This window comes from Patagioenas fasciata, chromosome 13 (genome assembly GCF_037038585.1).
Source record: "Patagioenas fasciata isolate bPatFas1 chromosome 13, bPatFas1.hap1, whole genome shotgun sequence".
NCBI classification, from domain to species: Eukaryota; Metazoa; Chordata; class Aves; order Columbiformes; family Columbidae; genus Patagioenas; species Patagioenas fasciata.
In genome coordinates, this window is record NC_092532.1 from 20,985,667 (window position 1) to 21,004,026 (window position 18,360).

The 18,360-nt window shown below is 38.1% G+C and overlaps 1 protein-coding gene across 3 annotated transcripts in view; it reads left to right on the plus strand.

Annotated features, from left to right (window-relative positions):
- The window catches only part of CDH11 (cadherin 11), an 81,525-nt gene that overhangs the window by 11,391 nt on the left and 51,774 nt on the right, over positions 1-18,360 (plus strand). Inside the window, exon 2 of one of the 3 annotated variants that reach the window (XM_065847919.2) lies at positions 2,853-2,934. The exons of the other annotated variants lie outside the window; for them this stretch is intronic. The gene's annotated coding sequence lies outside the window, so the exon portion shown is untranslated. The remainder of the gene's footprint in view (positions 1-2,852; positions 2,935-18,360) is intronic. 3 annotated transcript variants of the gene reach the window in all.

The window sequence follows — 18,360 nt, forward strand, 5'->3', positions numbered from 1 at the left end:
CTACTATACTCCTCTCGGAGCAGCATCCCCAAATGATATTGTGGTGCTTGCTTTGAAATGCCAGAACATTGCATGAAATCTGCTATTAGTGGCAAAAGGGTTAAAAAACATATGGGCTAGTTATCTATCCGGAGCTTCAAACAGCCACATTCTACATCAAAAAGGGACTGCAGCAATTCCTTGATCAAAGCTCAGGTAATTTAATTATTTGCCTTGATGAATCAAGGGGTCCTTGAACAAGCTCAGGATGTCTGGATATTAGAAAATGGGAAATTTATTGTTTCACTCCTCCTAATATTCCAACATCAAATAGAGCTTTTTCCTATAAACAAAGCAGACTGAAGTCAAAGGATTCAAGCAAAAGCAAGTGTGAGAGATTCAGTTTTCTAGGATCTTTGTGAGCTGGAAATTAAGCTGATTCCTGCATGGTGAGATATTTACCAGTGTGATTCCTTGTATTTATTTTATATAACTAAACTGAAATGCTCAGCTTCTACTTCTCACTTAGTTGACACTGGTTTTCCTGTGTCTCAATTTTATGTGATTTTTCATGTTCTGTTTTGTGAATCTCTGTCTGCCAAGCTCTAAGTGGCTCTTTCACCACGTCATGCTTTGAGATGCTAATTAGCACAATGTAATGTAGACTTTGTGCTGTAATGCGGAGGAGAGAGTTCAGAGCTGATTCCTCCAGCAGCCTCAGCCAAAAGTCAGAAGAAATTCTGGGTGGTGACAGAAGCTCATGGTCTGAAGGAACAGTGCTCAGTCCCAAGTGCTCTTTGTGCTTCTCACCACTGGTGGCAATCACATTAGTTCAGGGTTAATGAAGCAAAAATAAGTTGGCATTTTAAAAACTCTAAACGTAGTAGAGATGTGCATGCTGATACAAGAATGCAGAAATAAATGCCACTTTATTTCTAGGAAAGATCAATTCCTTTGTATTTGGTCCCCCTCGGTTTTTCTTTTTGGTCTACCAGATTTCCTTTCACAGCTGGAGCCCGACCCATCTCTTTTCCAAACATAATATACTGGTAAGTTCCAGCCTTAGTGTGTGTGTTGTATGTTTATCTGCTATGCCATTTCTATACAAAAGTGCCCTCATTGCCTGTGTTGTCCTAATTTCCTATGTATTATATTAATGACCTGCAACAATCCCGTGTGTCAAACTGCTGTTGAAGCCAGGGAGATGTTTCTGTGCAGAGTGCTCCTTATATCTTAGCAGGAACAGAAATAAATATGTGGGAGACAAGTTAGTAGAAACAGGAAACAAACGCAGTCACCACATGTGGTGACAAATGTTTCCAATAATAATATAAAAGTCATACAAATAATAAGACAATGAAGTGGGGTGGCTCACCCATCTACTTATGTTTACCTGTGAAATAATAAATGCTACAAATTTCTAATACTGCAGATCCTTTTGCAAATGAGATTGTTTCTTTAAAAATGCCACGGAAATTTTTATAGAGCAAAAAGACTATTAAATGCAAAATTATGATAAATAATCTAAGTAATTATCTCATCTAATACAGTAAATAATAAAGGTAGCAATGCGGTATTCTGCAATTCACTGTTGTGCTGGTGAGGAACTCTCTGAAGTCTTGTGTTTAAAAAGGTGACACGATGCTTGGAGAGATGCTTTCCTCTGCTTTGTGTAAAGAAGGTCTAATCTACTTCACCTATCAGCTAACAGTAAAATAGCTCTGTCAGCTGTGTGTCTGCAGTTCCTGACGAGGTTACAGAATGGAATCAACTATACTTACTTGTGAAGACATGCCCAATTTCTACCATAATTCCTGGGTCATTGGAAGAATACACTGGTTGTCTGAAACTTGAAACCATAAGAGTCTGATTTTTCAGTTCCTTCAATCTGGACAGAAAACTTGCTTTAAAGTTTGAAAGACCTTGCTTTTCATTTCAATTAAATAAACATGTTCAAATTATTACCATGTGATAATCTCACATTCCATATTTTCCAAGAGATCAGCCAGTAGAAATGTGATTATTTCACTCAAAGTGAAGTTACTTGATTGCTATCACACCAAATCTACAGCAGGATTCTAGTCAGCCAGGCAGTGTTGCCAAAAAGCTTTACCTGTGTGCATGTGTATATACACATATACACACACATATGTTGTGTATGCTTCTCTGTATGCGTACATATGAGAACACACACCCTTCCTGAATGTCTGTCATAGTTCTACTGTGAAATTTCTGATGTTCAACAGGACCATATACATGACTTTATGGAAGCCTTCATCTCTGCCACACAGGCTATGTGGTGGTGTGCGTGGTTCTGTTTGCCAGTGGGTGATGCAGTGGCAGTGCACATCCCTGTGCCATTACCAGAGGAGGAGGAATTGATTAGCGATAACACACTTCATTAACACTGCACTTTCTCAATCATTGTAATTGTGGCTCTTCCCCTAAAACATCAAGTGGAACAGGTTTCATTTCAACCAAATCAATCTAATGTGTTAAAATTTACATAATTTCCTCTCATTGCGTTTATAGAGCAGCAGGAATTTTAATTTGCATTGTCTGTATAGTCTATAATCAAAGTGTTAAGAGCACAAGGTTTATTCATTATGTATGGCATGTGGTGACAAATTTACATAATAGGCTACATCTTGCTGAAATATTCCTTCTTTGCCCACCCCCACCTTTGTAATTTTGGCTATAACTTATTTTCTATAAACCTGTTAATTCAATTACACAAGACTTTGGAGTTCCTTAGAACATTTTTTAGGGAGAAGTATCTCTATAAAAATAAATAAATGGATAAAAAGTCGTCGTGAAAGATGAGAAGTGCTAAGGCAAAGCACTGAAAACTGGACTGTGTTTCCTGTTTGCAGGAGAAAGCTGGTATAACAAAACCACTGCGGTGTGTGCTAGTGCTGTACACTGAAGGAAAACGTTAACGGACTGAATGGAAAGGTACCTTTTGTTTGTTTAATGGCAGTTATGGTATAGAATCCATTCTACAAACGTTTTTGGAACTAAGTTAGGGGGCTAAAAAGCAGTCAAGCAATTAAGATGCTATGAATTTAAAACTCCATCTTTGATTGCTGCCTGCTAAGGCCAACCTTTTCTTTATGATAATAAAAGTGCTTAATAAGATAATTTTGATATAATATTATTACATTTTAGCAAACAGATAAAAAGTACAGCATTTTTATAACATTTGTAGCATCTAAAAATATTATCTAAATGAGGAATGTAATGTATCCACTGATTTAGATACATAGGTCCTCTACGGAGTGTCACAGAGCTACCATAGTGTAAGATTTATCATTTAGACCTTTGAAGTACTGAGTTTTATATGTGGCATATGGCAGACAGTTCCCTTCTCCCTTTTATTACCCAAGTAAGGATATTCTGAGTAAAATGTCAGAATATACATTGATTTTTATTATAGCATACTATCTTACTATGCTATAGTGTAAACATATATATTCCATGCTCTAGCCTGTACAGAAATTCAGGTATTACAAGATTCATCTACCTTTGATCAAAGAAAATCTCTGTAGAACCTCTTAACAGAAATGCAGAATATATTTAGATATTGACAGTCATGCCCTTTGCAAGAATTTATATGGACAGGTGTTTCTGTTCTTTACCAAAACATTCATACAAATAAGTTTATTAATGCATAATCAAATCCCTAATGTGATGTCAAGAGTTTAAAATCATCATAGTGTATTGTATTTGAATTGCGTTGTAGTTCGTGCTAAGAAAAGGGTGTGTGGGTATATTACATGCATGATGACTTGTATTTTGAAGTTAAGTATAGGAGCGGACACAAATCTGACATTTGTGACTATTTCAATCTTTGTATAAAATGGGAATGAAAATGTGGTTTATATAGTAACTGTAAACATGCATCATGTTTTAAAAGGCTTCTAAACAGTTTTATGTTAATGTAGATGCAACAACTGCATACATAAAAATGAGAGTGAACACTATAACTAAGTTCACTTTACTAAAGTTATAAGATTAAGACATCGAGAATCAGGTAATACTCAGTAGGTTTAGAGAGGTGCAAAAGACAAATATGAAGTCGGGTAACCTTTGAGAGAGCGAGAAAATCCAAGGAAAGGAGAGACTCATTTTGCAACTGAACTCCCCAATAAAAGGGCCTATTAACGTGAGGATGAAGTTGTAACACTGGCCACCCTTTTTTCACCTTTTCATAGAAGTTACTGTATATACTGCACAGTCCTTGAAAACACCATCTCATTCTGCTCTCAGGCAAGGACTATTTTGCCTGCTTTCCATCTTTTTTCTTCCTTACCTATTTTCCTACCGTTTTCCACATCCTCTGAATATTGTTTAAAAATCTGCAAGGGACTGTCAAGAGGGGAAGGTTTGCAGACAGAGGCATGTAACAAGAGCAAGTAATGCAATCAGGGCTGGCTGTTTGCCCACTCATTCTCAGAGAGAAACAACGGATGTGCTCAGTCTTCATATTCTTACAGTGCAGCCATTCTGATCGGATGAGCTGTAGAGGAGGGGGCCAGGGAAAGTCCCACAGTATATGAACCCCAAACTGATTTTGTGAGCTTTGCAGAATATTTTTGTCAAATTGAAATCTCGCTTGAACTGCACCTGATTTTTGGACTCTGATGCTTCCAAGCGTCAGCACATCTTGCTGTTGGTTAAGCATCGGCTGAAAAAATGCCAGTTGGAAATGTCACCAAACCTCTTCTTCGTTTGAGCTCCTCCTGGCCATCTGGGGGGAGCCAGCCCGCTGCCTGCATAGGTGAGAATGGATGTTCCTGAAAGCTCAAGAAGTGAAATGAAGAATTAGCTGTAATGCCCGTTCATACCACCTGAGGATGTGCTCTCTCTGGGGAATTGCACCTGGAGGTTAATGGAACCAAGTGAAGCTCTGTGCTTAGATCTAACACAGATGAATTAAACTACTGAGTTTAGTTTGGAAGCTTTGAGTTTATGCAGTAGCACCTCAGAGTTGGCTTATTCCTACGGCTGTGAGCTTTCTAGGAGAATAAGACCTGCTGAAGTCTAACAGAATTACACTCAATCTGCTGTTGCCATGAGAATAAAAGACAATAGTCAAAGCAATATATCTTAACCAGCTCTGCTGATGCGATGCTCAGCAATGCACCTACTGCTGAAGGTGCTATTATTTCTATCCCGCTTCATTTGCTCTGATATGTAGTTTCCCTTGTCCATGGCTTCAGAAGCTGTCATGCAGATCAGACTTCAGCTGAAATCTGTGTTTGTGGCACTCTTTCTAAATAAGAAAAATGTGGATTTTAGCTCAAGTTGAGGGATGAAAGAGAAATCAGATAAAGTTAGAATGTTTTAGAAGTTTAGCAAATTATGTCTTAAAATGGCTACAGAACTTGGGCAACCAGTAAAATAAGGTGTATGTTAATCAGCTGAAATAGCAGATTAAGAATTTCTTTGTAAATACTGTGATGCTACAAATAAACAGAAACACTGTTTTTTCTGCAAACCAAAATACAGTTCCACTATCAGCTTAATAACTTAGCTTTGTTTGAAAAGGCTATAGCTATTCCAATTACAGAAATGCTTAATATTACAGTAGTCAAAAGACCAAGAGCACCAACAGCACTTCCATTCTAACCTCCTGATGGACAGTTTGACATCCAGCCCAAGGGAACGGTTCACCTTTCTCTTAGGTGTTGCGGTTTGGGCAGGACTTAGGCAGGTTCAGATGAGACTCACTAGGATTGTTTTTCAATTTGTACTTTTCTTTTTCTGTAAAATGGAATACGGGTGGGTTTTTTATAGTATCATCTAGGGCTTTTACGTAACAAACGTTTTCCTCTTCCAGGATCTACGCCAGTGTTGAAACCTGTTGATTTCTCAAGCTCTCTTCTTACGGCACATCGTACTTATAGATTTTTGGTCTTGTATGGCATGTCTTAAGTTTGCTATAGCGTGCATTGAAACCTATATGCTGTACATACATGATTGTGCTTTTGAGTGGATGCAACTTTCTAAAGTACAGGGTTTTTCAAAAATATGGACCCAGTTTCAAAGCAGAGAGATTTCAAATTGGGTTCATCTTCTTGAAACACCTTGTGCACTTCATCTTTGCTTTCCAGAGGGGGCCGGAGTCAGAGACTAAAAATACCTGGTGCTCCTCTTCTCTTTTGTTTAGTAGTACAGAACCATATGCATAGAGGCAATTTCTTTGCTTATTTGCGTAATAACACAGAAGCGAGAGCAGAAACCCCTTGTTTTAAGCGCTAATATTTACAGGGCGCCTTAACATTTTTTTAAAAATATTAATCTTGACAGTTTTCAAAGGAAATAGATCAGCTGCAAATAGACAAAATATTCCACTCATTTAGTGGTTCTTTCCATCCTTGATTCTGTTTCAATTCAGGGACTACACAAAAATTCAGTATTTAATAGGTTTTTGGGAACTTAGTTTTTAATCAGGGAAAGATCAGCCATATAACATTGCCAGCTCTAGAGGAAAAATGAAATGTCATGTAACTGGAATAAGTGATACAACTCTTTGTGAGGCAATTTCTGTGTTTTTTTTCTCGGCATGATTAGATTTTATAAATATCCTGCTGTGTACAGGTATGTTCTCATCCCCCATCTACAGGCTGATGGGCTGTCCTCCCCTCTCGGATGACAAGCAGCCAGCAGAGGTTAATGACAGTGTTGGAATTTTTGGCACCTTTTTTACACTGCGCTGGCTCCGTGCTCACAGCGTAATTATCTCTCAGCTTTGCTTTATGTCACTGAATACAGGACATGCATCGGTGCTCCTTCGAGAAACTTCCATCTGTGAAGCTATGATTTCTAAGTGTTCACGGGGAAAGAGACCCTTGACTCCAAACATGACTAACGCAGCGCTGTTACTGACATCAGTTCTTGGCTTCTCTTTCCTGAAGTGCTTTCAGTGAATTTGGGGCAGGTTATGGCATTGTGACAGGGCATGATATGCAACTTCATATATTCTTGGATATCAAAGGTATCTTAGCACACGTTTATGTGGAAGGCGTCAGTGCTTTTGAGGATAGATTAATATGCTTACATATAGGCAAAGGGAAAGATCATGGAGGTGTTGTACTTAAAATTTCTGTTTCATGTTAAGTTTTATTCTGCAGCAACCTATGTTTATGGGCTTCATCGTGAGAGCTGAAATAAAAGATAGATTAAGCAGCGCCAGAGCTGGGAAGAACATGGATCTTCTTTGCTCCATATGCACTCTGTCAAATAAAATTTCTTTTATTCCTCTTGCTTTAAAGAAGACAGAGATAAAATGAATTCTTATTCTTGACTTTTCACCCCCATACTGCTGAGTCTTTCATTTTCTCATTGCCTGAATCCTTCTTTTAACGTATGTCTCTATTGCCTATTTTTAAATATACTAATACAACAAATTCCCTTTCCACGTTCTTGAACTCAATGAGATTTTTACTGCTGAACTTTAACGAGTCAGGTCTAAGTGTTCACAGAGCCACACACACTGGATTCCCAAGCTCAGTTCAGATTCTGCAGCACACTTACTACAGGGATCCCCCCTTTTTATTTTTTTTAACTGTGACTCTAATTATTTCAAGTATAATTACGTACTTCAAAATCATATGCATCTTATCATCCTCAGAAGCAAATAGTGTTAGAAGTCTTTTGAAGAGGCCATAGATTGCTGCAAGGAAGCTGAGTGAAGAGGACTGAATTACTTATGCCAGAATATTTACATGGCACTGAGCCTAAATGGTTGTCAGAAGAGTTTCTCCTGTTGAATGATCAAGATAAAGCTGCTACAGTCCTTCCAACTCGTTCAGCTGTACAAGCTTTAATTACCTAAACCTGGGCTGCACCCACTAAATCAGTCTGGTTCTTCTCAACTGCAGTCATTAAATAACTTACCCCCAATAACATCCTGGTGTGAGTTGTTGCTTCTACGGTCAGTTGGAAGAAACACTATTGGAATAGGGATCTTTGAGCAAGGGAATGCCAACACTTTTCTTAAAAGTATTCTGATAAAAAATAGTGATATGTAAGTTGTTTATTACAATTATCTTTTTCAGATTTATTTGACATCATTCAAGTCGGAGCAGGTGACCTCTGTTTTCAGTGTTTTTCTGTAGGAAATAACTCTTGTGCTCGTTCAAATTAAGTATTACATATTTGTTATATTATCAGAGCCTGAGAAAACCAAGGGGGGGTATATTTGATTAATTGACCTCAGCTGAAATCCATAGCCTTGTCCTTATTATTGAAAAATAAATTTTGTGAAAATTCTTTACAGTATATCAGATCAGAAGGTGTTCCCTGTATTTAATGTACTCTTTACCAATTCCTTTTTTCAAGAAGTTCAATACTACTAATTCAGTTACACCTATTTTTATTCTCTCAGATTTAAAAAGGAGGAAATCTAGATATTTCATTTCTGGAGTAAACTGTTCCTCAAGGAGGTGATGAGGGTACCACAGAATGAGATAAATTCAGATAAATCTATCTGGAATAGTTTCCCAATGAACTCTTAAGGTTTGCAAAAGAAAGAACATTAAATCAATACAGGCTAATAATTTATTCCAAGTATTTGCTCCAGATATTGTTGTATAGAGTTTCAAGTTTATTTTTCCTTGTACTCGAACTGTTATTTTATCCATCTTCTTTTAGAATAATGTTACCAAGCATCTGTTTTCACTCGTAGATCAGATAGTTGCAATTCTTTATGCAGAAAAGAAAGGACATCTACTACCTTGACGTAATAGTTTCTCAGGTGCTAAAGCAAAAATCATAAAGCAACAGACTTGCTGTGATTTTAAACACTCCTTTCCTGGAAGAAAAATTAAAAAAAAATCTAGAATTTTTAATTCAGAGGAAAATTAATTCCATCCTTTAGTATTCTTAGCAAATGACTCATGTAAGAGTTCTCAAAGTCATTAGCAAATCTTTCTTTTGTTAAGACGGAGGACTGAACTTCAGACGAATTGCTAGCTCCCACATCATGTCAGTTGGACTCAAGTGAAACTACATTTCAAATTTATTTCTTTGCTTCTTGTTTCCGCATAGGACAGAATATGTGGATATATTGGAAGTCAAATGTATTCATGAAGTATATGTATAGTTAGTGGGGGAGCCTTCTGTTTTGTAGCTGTTTCCGTTCAGCATGATGAGAACAGGAAAAGTCCATTAGATTAGACTTATGGAGCTACAGAATATAGAGGTGGCCTTTACAGATAAGAAGTCTGAAATTACTTCTTGTCTTTCATATTAGTATTAGTAATTAGTTTTAAGTCAGGACAGTAACAGAAAACAAAATTTGCTGCAAAAGTAGATGATGTTATATTTTAAGGAAACTAACCCAAAGCCTGCTCCAAGTTTAAAGCTTTTTGTGATTCAAAATTTAAAAAAGACAACATTTCTAGTGAAGAAGATACATTTTTGGTCTTGTTCTGCAGTAGAAAGTGTTTGCTAACATAGTTATGCCAGGATATCTTATATCAGTAACGATCCTTGTTTTAAGCACAGCATGTGTTGGCAAAGGAATGCTTTTGTCAGTTCATGAATAAAACTCATAGAGCAGAAGTTACTCATCTTTGCCAGCTGCAATACTTAGGTTCTCAGGTTATCTTACACTGTTGCCAGTGAGGAGGGGCTGAAACCTCACATCCCTGCCTGATGTAGGCTGGACCCACGTTTGCACGGTGCCAGAGAAAGGGAGACATTGCTGATGGAGACGTCTCTGAAGTTTTAAAAGATATTGCTGAAGTCACAATATTAAAGAAACACTGATATCACCAACAGAAAATTGTGTCAGTGAAAAGAGATATTAGGGCCTGTAAAAAACGACAAAAAAGACTGATTGAGTATATGAGTTAATGTCACACTTTCTAATCTAGAGGGATCTTAGTTAAAAATGTGGGTTCTTCTCCTACCATTGTGGTTTCTTTTAATGACTTGTTTTATGGGGTTTATCCGGGTCATTTGTCTCTTTACACCTCCCCAGATGGCTGTGCCCATGTCTTATAATGTGTTTGCTCTTGGTTTTAGAAAGCCAGAGCCTTTAGCTAAATAGGTACTTCTGTCAAATCAGGAATAATTTCCAGTCGAAGTAATCTAAAATGTCTGAAGAGTTTTCCTACAGCAAAGCCTTGTGCAGGAGACTGAAAACCTGTGGATGTAACATAGCCTAAATATAACTGAACATGGCCAACGGTGGCCTCCAGTTCAGAACCTGCAGAAGGAGTTAACTATACACATGAACATGAAATTAGCAAAATCAATCACTTCTTAGCTTGGAAATGTAACCAACAGATTGCTGGTGGAATGTATGTGTCATTCATACGCAGTACAATACAGCCCTTAGTCCTTATGGTTAAGCACCATTTGCCGTTTTTCTGTGTATGAGCTTTTAAGTGCAAAATGTATTCACACCTTGGGGCACAGAAAGCAGGTCTGGAGTAATTGCTTAAAGACAAACCAACAAAACTCTGAGACCCCTTTGTTACAGATCAGTCTTCGGATCTGTCAATAGCAGTTATGCAAGGACAAAACTGCTAAATCTGTTCAGCTCTTCTGCCTCTTGCCCACCAAGAAAGTAATACTACTGCAGCACACAGGGCTCTCTAGCCTTTTTCTGCTGTGCAAAAAGCACTTCATTATTGCTGATAACTGAGAAACTATCAATGCTAAGCTCTCATTCTTTCCGAATGGGCAGGCTGGTATTTCTTGAGGTCAAAGAGCTGTCCTGGGCTACAGGTGTCTCAGGTTCACATGCGCTAGAGCTGCTCAGCAGAAATGAGGCTCTAAGGAAGATGCTCAAGTACAGAAAAGACGTGACATGAGATACAAATATTAGGAGCATTCCTTTCTATAGAAGCCTTTGTGGGTTTATTTCCTCCTCACCATTATTGGTTTATATGTAATGCATCTATGAGTTTATACTATGGGGGTTTGGTACAAATCAAAATGAAATTGAGAGAGTGAGAATCAGCTGATACTAGATCCTTTATTTGCTGGTAGGCTGGGAAAAGTGCTTAACAAACATATTCTTCTTGCTAGTGTTGTCCTTTAGCCTGAATTCCTCTTCATTTCTTGTTCCTCTTTCTCCAAAAATTAGATTTAATGAAAACGAGATGCAGAGTTGGTTTCTTCTTTGTGTATATGTGAGAGTTCTGACTGAATTTTATATGTTCTTTAGTTTTGTTACTGCTCTGTATTTCATAAAGTGCTCTGAGGTTTTTGGTTTGGTTGGTTTTTGTTTGTTGGGGGGTGGGTTGGGTTGGTTTGGGGTTTTTTTTTGTCACCTTTTCTGCATACAAAAATCCCATGAATTAAGAAAAACATGTTATTTGCTTTTAGGATTTAGGAATAGGAAGCTGAGCTAGGCAAAGAATGACCAATGCAGATGCTGGAAAGATACTTAAGGTTGTGAAAATGGCAAATTAAAAGAATACATACATTTTAAAGCACATAAAACTAGCTCATCTTTGAATTAAAGGAGGGTGACTTATTGGCACAGTGGCTGTGCTAAAGAGATCCTAGCAATGGCATTTTGGTCATCCAGAAAACGTTGTGCTCTTCTTAAAGACACAGTCAAGTTCATCTTGCCTTCCTTCCAGGTGAAGCTGATTAATCCTTAGCTCTTGTTAACCAGGTAATAGTTACAAGATGTTTTATCTCCAGCCGAAAACTACCTGAGAAAGTCTGAACTGAAACTGTTACTGAAAACACGCTAGTATTTAGTGCAAGACAGTAAAAAGGTTAATGTCAATTTATTGGAGTTATTTCCCAAAAGCAAGAAGAATTTATTCTTGAACCGTATGCAGTTTATTTGGGATTGTACTCAATGATAATGGAGGATGGAGTGCTTGCTAAATACTCCAGGATACAGGCATCAAACTGAGCTGAGTATCTTGTCAGGATTACAGAGCAATACTGCTAATACATTGGGATGGTTTAATGTCTTAAAAACCCTAGTAGTGACTTGAACTTGTGGTTGGCTTATCTACTCTTTCCTAATTTAGTGGGACTAAAGTGTGTGTATAAATCAGATGCCAGCTCTCATCATGTTTGTTGTTTCAATGCAGCAAAGCCATTTGTACTGTTGGATAATAAAAATAATAGTTGCTTGACCTGATATTTTATTAGGCTTCATATAAATGGAAATTATCTCAACCAAATCCGTATTTCAGCTGAATCGGTGGGAATTACAAAACCTCACTTGTGATGGTTTCGATTGAGGCAGCCATCAAGTTTGCTAATTGTAGCTAATTATTGCTGAAAATTGGGATGCACTTTGTTAAGCTTTGACAACAGAAGTGTTGGGCATTCTGCTGGACGTAGATAATGAGAATTTCTAACTGTGATTATTACGGTTTCTCCTAACAGATGCTCCTAACTTGCCATGAAATTGTCGTCATGTAATTTCTCCTTTCTTCAGAATTTGTAGGTTAAAACAAAACAAATATTAGCGGGGCCTTTTTATGTTTCATAACCCTTCATATGAAAGGAAGATACAACTAGATACAGTATAACTTTGAGATTTTGCATTTGTCATGGTTGTGTTAATGATGATGGAGTAGGGAAATCCACTCAGCTGAATGGGTTATATTAAGAAAACAAAGCAATAACAGCAAACGCTGCCTCTGAGGTAGCTTTGGTAGATAAGAGTCTCTACAAGTAGCTGAAGCACTGGCTCGTGCCAAGCAAAGGAATACAAAGATTGACCAAAGAATAATATAGAAGTGTAGGAATAGAAAATGTGTTGATATGTTGTAATTATGAACTTGATAGTCAAGGTTTTTGTGTCTGCGTGTTCATGCAGAAGACAGTATACATTTGGTGACTTTCAGAAACAGTTGCAGTGATTTAAAAGTGGAAAAAATCGTTAATGAAATATTGATTCAATCAAAAGAATTGCTAATTTATTAAGGCGCAAACAAGTAGCTGCCAAGTGCATTTATTCAACTGGCTTGCATTGATTTCAGCTGGAGGTACCTCATGTCTACAGAGAACAATATTAAACCGCATCAAATTAATTTTTAGTTGTTTATTCTGTTTACCCATTAATATAGAAACATTTTGTGTAGCTATAGTTGAGATTTTTAAGGTGTTTTTTATAGGAGGCTAGTTAATTTATAATGAAGAATTCATTAACTGAGGGTCATCTTGCTTTTCTATTTGCAGTGTGTTCATGCAATAATTCCATACTAATATATTCTTGGAGGATTAGTTAATTTCAGGGAAATATTCAGCAAAAATTTGTGTGTCATCAGCTTTCCTCATCTCAGTGACTGCTTGTGCAAGGTCACTTAAATGCATTGTTAGCATAATCATATTTTATTCCGGTAATTTTTGTGAGCCATTTGATGTATTTTGAGCTGTGTTGATAGGACGCACAAGTAATGTGATAACCTGCAGTTTCCTAAATGGATAAGTGTAGCTTTTTGAGTTGGGCTTCTGACATGAATATTAGCAATCACAAGTTGAAAGTCTGCTGTGAATAGTTACTTAAAATATGCTGTTTCAGCAAACATGCTTCATAATCAGAATTCAGAGAAATATTTGCAGAAATAGAATCTGAAAGCGTGCAAATCTGATCAAAAAAAGATCTAATATGAAATGAATATTTATGGATACATTGGCAATATTTGCATAGTTTTTACAATTGCTCATGGGTGTACCAGAGTTATCTTCAATTTCTTATAATGTAAAAGAGGAATTAATTAGATTGGGGTAAGTAGCTAAATACAGGAACAAAGTCACACTTAATTGGAACTAAGTTCTCATTACAGCTGCTAGCTAAAGTTGTATCTAAGAGTCCAAAGCACAACTGTTCATCTTTGTAAGACAGAGACTCGTCACGGTGAAACCCATGGCGGACGACCCTGGTTCTATGGGACTGCAGCCAGCAGGGTGCTGTGCCACCCAAAACGGCTGAAAACCCTTGGCCTCCCACCGGTGTCCTGTAAGAACCCATTGCTTCTGTAGGATCTCCCCACTCAATGCAGCCTTGCTGTTCCATCCTGCATACTGCTATGTTTACATTTGTTTATGTTCTGTCCAGATCCAGAACTGAATACATCTCTTCCTTGAAAAATGGCATTGATTTCTAGACTTGATCTCATGTGCCTTTTTTTCCCCCCGCACTGAGGTACTTAAAATATTTCCGTTGTTTGCCATACTCAACAATAAAAATGGACTTGCCTTCTATCATAATGCTGGGAAGAATGCAAACTTGACGCCAAGTGCTTGTATAAAAATTTAATTATAAAAATTGCTTTACAATTCCCAGCTTTAATTGCTTTACAGCACTGCTATTGAAGGCAACAAAAAGTGTGCAGTTGTCTTCCTGCCACTCTTTCAATAGACAAAACTTTTTAGCCTTTTAGCTATTGTTACAAGCTGATGGCTTCATCTCTCTGATGCCATTTTCTTACTGACATGTGAGTCATACAGCCCCTTTTATTCATTGTTTTGTTATTTTTCCTGTGTTGCCGATGTATCTTTTGATCTGTCTGTCTCCCATATTCTTAAGCTTTGAATTCAGCTGCAAGGTTGGGCACTACTGCATTGGACCATTTGTTTTCAACTGGTTTTTATTTACTGCATCAAATGTGCATTTAACTGAAATGTTTGCGCCTGATTTCCATCAAGTAGACCAGTTCCTTCATATTGTACAAGATGTCTTCCATACAGTCAGGACCTTCTGCTGTGACCACATTCAGTTTTTGGGCACAACTCTTCCCATCCCTAAGTCACAGGATTTGTTATGTGGTGACCAACAATATTTGTTTGATTTACTGTTTCCTCTGAAGTTATTGGTTTGTGCTCACAGGAATCTTTAGTTGCCTGGTTGCAATTATTGCTGATAACAGGATCCTGAAACTCAGGTTTTACTTTTCCTTAGTATCACAATGCCTCATGCAGTTTACTACTGAACAGTTTAGAATAAAAGGTAATTTTGGATAAAGGTTAAATGTAGGTGGGCAACTTTAAGGAAATGTCAAATTAATTTTAGCAAAATTATAAAAACTTCTGTTTCAAAGCTATAGGAGCTATAACATGTTCTGTTTCTTCAGGACTGCTAAGTCTGCAACTTTTTGGATAGTTATCCCATTAAGCAAATTTGGATGATAGTTTTGTTGTGAGTATGAAAGTTAGATAAAAGTAACTTGACCTTGAAATTTTATTCATATCGTTTTTATGTCCACAATTTGTAATGACAAAATTTTGTCCTCTGACTCATTTTAAATTTCAGAATGTTGGATGCTTTTCCAGTCTAAAATTGGGTTAAAATGACACGCACATAAGCAACTCTCATTGTTCTGGCTAACAGCACAAATGATACACCCAGCCTGCCTGCTGCCAGCCAAAGCACTCCCGAGGAAGTGCAAACAAAACGTCTACTACCCACATCTTTTGAACATCTTCATCCAGATGTTTTTATTAGTTGTGCAATATATTTGTTAAAATTAGATAACCTTGTTTTTCCCTTATAATTTCTATCAAATTTCTTTATCCATCTCAGTCATTCAGAAGTTAATTTCTTACAATTGTTTTCTCCAAAATAATCTCAGCTTCCTTTTTAGGCTTCAAACCTTGTGTGCTGTATAGTTTGGAAAAAGTATTTTTTAAGAGAGAGTGTCTCTTGCATTCATATTTTCCACCTTTCAACTGCTCACTTTATTTTTTTAAATACTGTGCTATACAACTAATAGGCAAGATTGTTGGCCCTTTAGTATCATGCATGTGAAAAGGGTGGCAGGAGCTCCTTCATTAGTGTGCTCTAATATTGAAGGAAATAAGAACTGAAGAAAAACCAGTATTCATGGGGCTTTTACCTTTCCTTGTGAGACGGGTTGCTATGGTCTGCACCTGATGCTGCGGCTCGGTCAGTATAGCTACATCAGGTGTGTTCCTAGTGTGTTTTTGAGTGAGTTTAACATTTTGGAGCCCTTTATTCATGGCTTGAGACAAACCCCAGTGCAGATCTCTGTGTGCACCATATTTTTTTTAACAGCAAGATATAAAGAATGTCAGCAAGCGAATTATCGTGTGTTTACTAGCAACTCATGTAGAACAATGTCACCTGAATAACAAGATAAAGCCTTGGAAATCCCATTTTTCTGCTTTGCAATTGTGTACATACTGCTACTGAAACACGTTGAGAACCGTTCAAGTTATCCTGTGGTTCAAAATGGCAACGGTTCCATGTCCTTTCACAAGGTTGGGAAATAACCTTTCTTTCAGTAGTCAATTGGTCACATCTTGTTTTCCCCTTTTCAAATGTAGGCACACATCGAATCTGTTTGATCTGGAACCCCACATCAATATATTATTTGTGTAGAGGACAACAGAAAATACTGTGAAGCATTTCATAATACCAGCTCAACTGTTAATCTGCTCATTGTGGTTTAACCCGAGGCAGCAACTAAGCAGCACGCAGCTGCTCACTCATCCCACCCCTTCCGCTGGGATGGGGAGAGGATCAGAAGAGTAGAAGTGAGAAAACTCCTGGGTTGAGATAAAGGCAGTTTAATAGGTAAAGGAAAAGCTGTGCACACAAGGAGAGCAAAACACATTCACCCCTTCCAATGGGGAGGCAGGTGCTCAGCCATCTCCAGGAAACCTGGGCTCCATCACACGTAACAGTTACTAGGGAAGGGAAATGTCATCACTCTGAATGTCCCCTCTTCCTTCTTCTTCACCCAGCATTATATGCTGAGCACGACTTCATAGAATCATAGAATAATTTTGGTTGAAAAGACCTTGAAGATCATATGGTATAGAATATCCCTTTGGTCATTTGGGGTCAGCTGTCCCAGCTGTGTCCCCTCCCCAGTTCTTGAGCACCCCCAGCCCACTCGCTGATGGGGCAGCATGAGGAGCAGAAAAGGCCTCGACTCCGTGTGAGCACTGCTCAGCAACAGCTAAATCATCCCTGTATTATCAATGCTGTTTCCAGCACAAATCCAAACCACAGCCCCACACCAGCTGCTAGGAAGAAAATTAACTCCATCCCAGCCAAAAGCAGCAAACTACTGTTGCTCTAAAAATATAATGTGAAAAATGTAATGGGAGAAGTTTGGACTTTGGCCAGAAAAATTAAAACCTTTATGGTGGATTAAGCTGTTTTGCAACTAAATAGTGCTTTTCTCTGAAACAAGCCATTCCTTCTTGCAACTAAATACTGCCATATGTTTAAATTCTTGCAGGCCTCCTAAGGCTGACCTAGAAGAAATGTCAACAAATGTTTGTGAGTCCTTGTGGCCCTGTAACGTTTTCTTTAAAAAGTGAAGAATGGAACAGCAGGAGCTGTAACACTCCCACAGAACAGACATATGAAGGCATATGGCTAACATGGGAGCCTGCTGGCTCTTCAAAGCTTGCTGGCTTCATTCTTAAGGCTTTTTTTTTTCTTAAGACATTTAAACGTGTTGTTCTATTTCACAAGTTGCTCTCTTCTACTCAGAGCTGAGTTTAGCAAGCCTGGGGTCCTGTGCAGTCCCCAATCTGCAATGAGAGAGCGGCCACATCTGTCCTAGAGCTGGTGGATTGGTAAATGCAGGAACGGTGTGACGTGCTGTCCCTTGAGACTGTGGTGAGTCCGACATATCCCTACATTATCTTTAGGCAGTCATTTGCCCCCTACATACAAGAGCTCAGGTAGAAATAACCTCCTTACCTGGGTAGTTTCTGGGAAAGTATACTCTTTAGAGCATAAACCTCACGCTGGCTTTGATATTGGAAAATAAATAAATGGCATTTGTTGAAAGCTACTGAACAGTTGCACATGTGGGTTTTATTACATTTAACTATAGGTTTGAGTTTGCTATTATGGGGGAAGATCTTCAAATGCACAAGATCACAAGTTTTTTCAAAGTCAGTGTGATTCAGTCATATAAGAACTTAAGACTTTCAACAGAATTTATACTCATAAGTCTCTTTGATGCTTTGGATTATTTTTTTCTTCCCCATAAATATCCTTCCCTGCCATTATTAATTAACTGAAGTATTTCTGTCCTGGAATGAGGTAACATTAATACTGGAAATTCAGGGCACAAAAAAAATCTATGGGGAAAAAGTACAGCTTAACAGCTCCACTTCCGTCCCAACGGTCTGTGTTTTGTATTTCTGATAACATGTAATTTTACTCCCTGTTCCTAAGGCACATGTTAACATCTGTGTGGCACAAAGTACAGCTTGGCAGGTTGCTGTGTTTCCAGAGGCTGTGAAGGCCATGCCCACACCACACACACTTGGGTACGTGGGCACATTGTGCCGTTCCAAGGGCAGGAGGAGCAGGATGGGACCACCCAGGGCTCCGGTACCAGCCTGTGCGGGGACACGTACAGTGCCTTTTGAAAGGGTGTTCTGCCCTGGTGCTGTGCA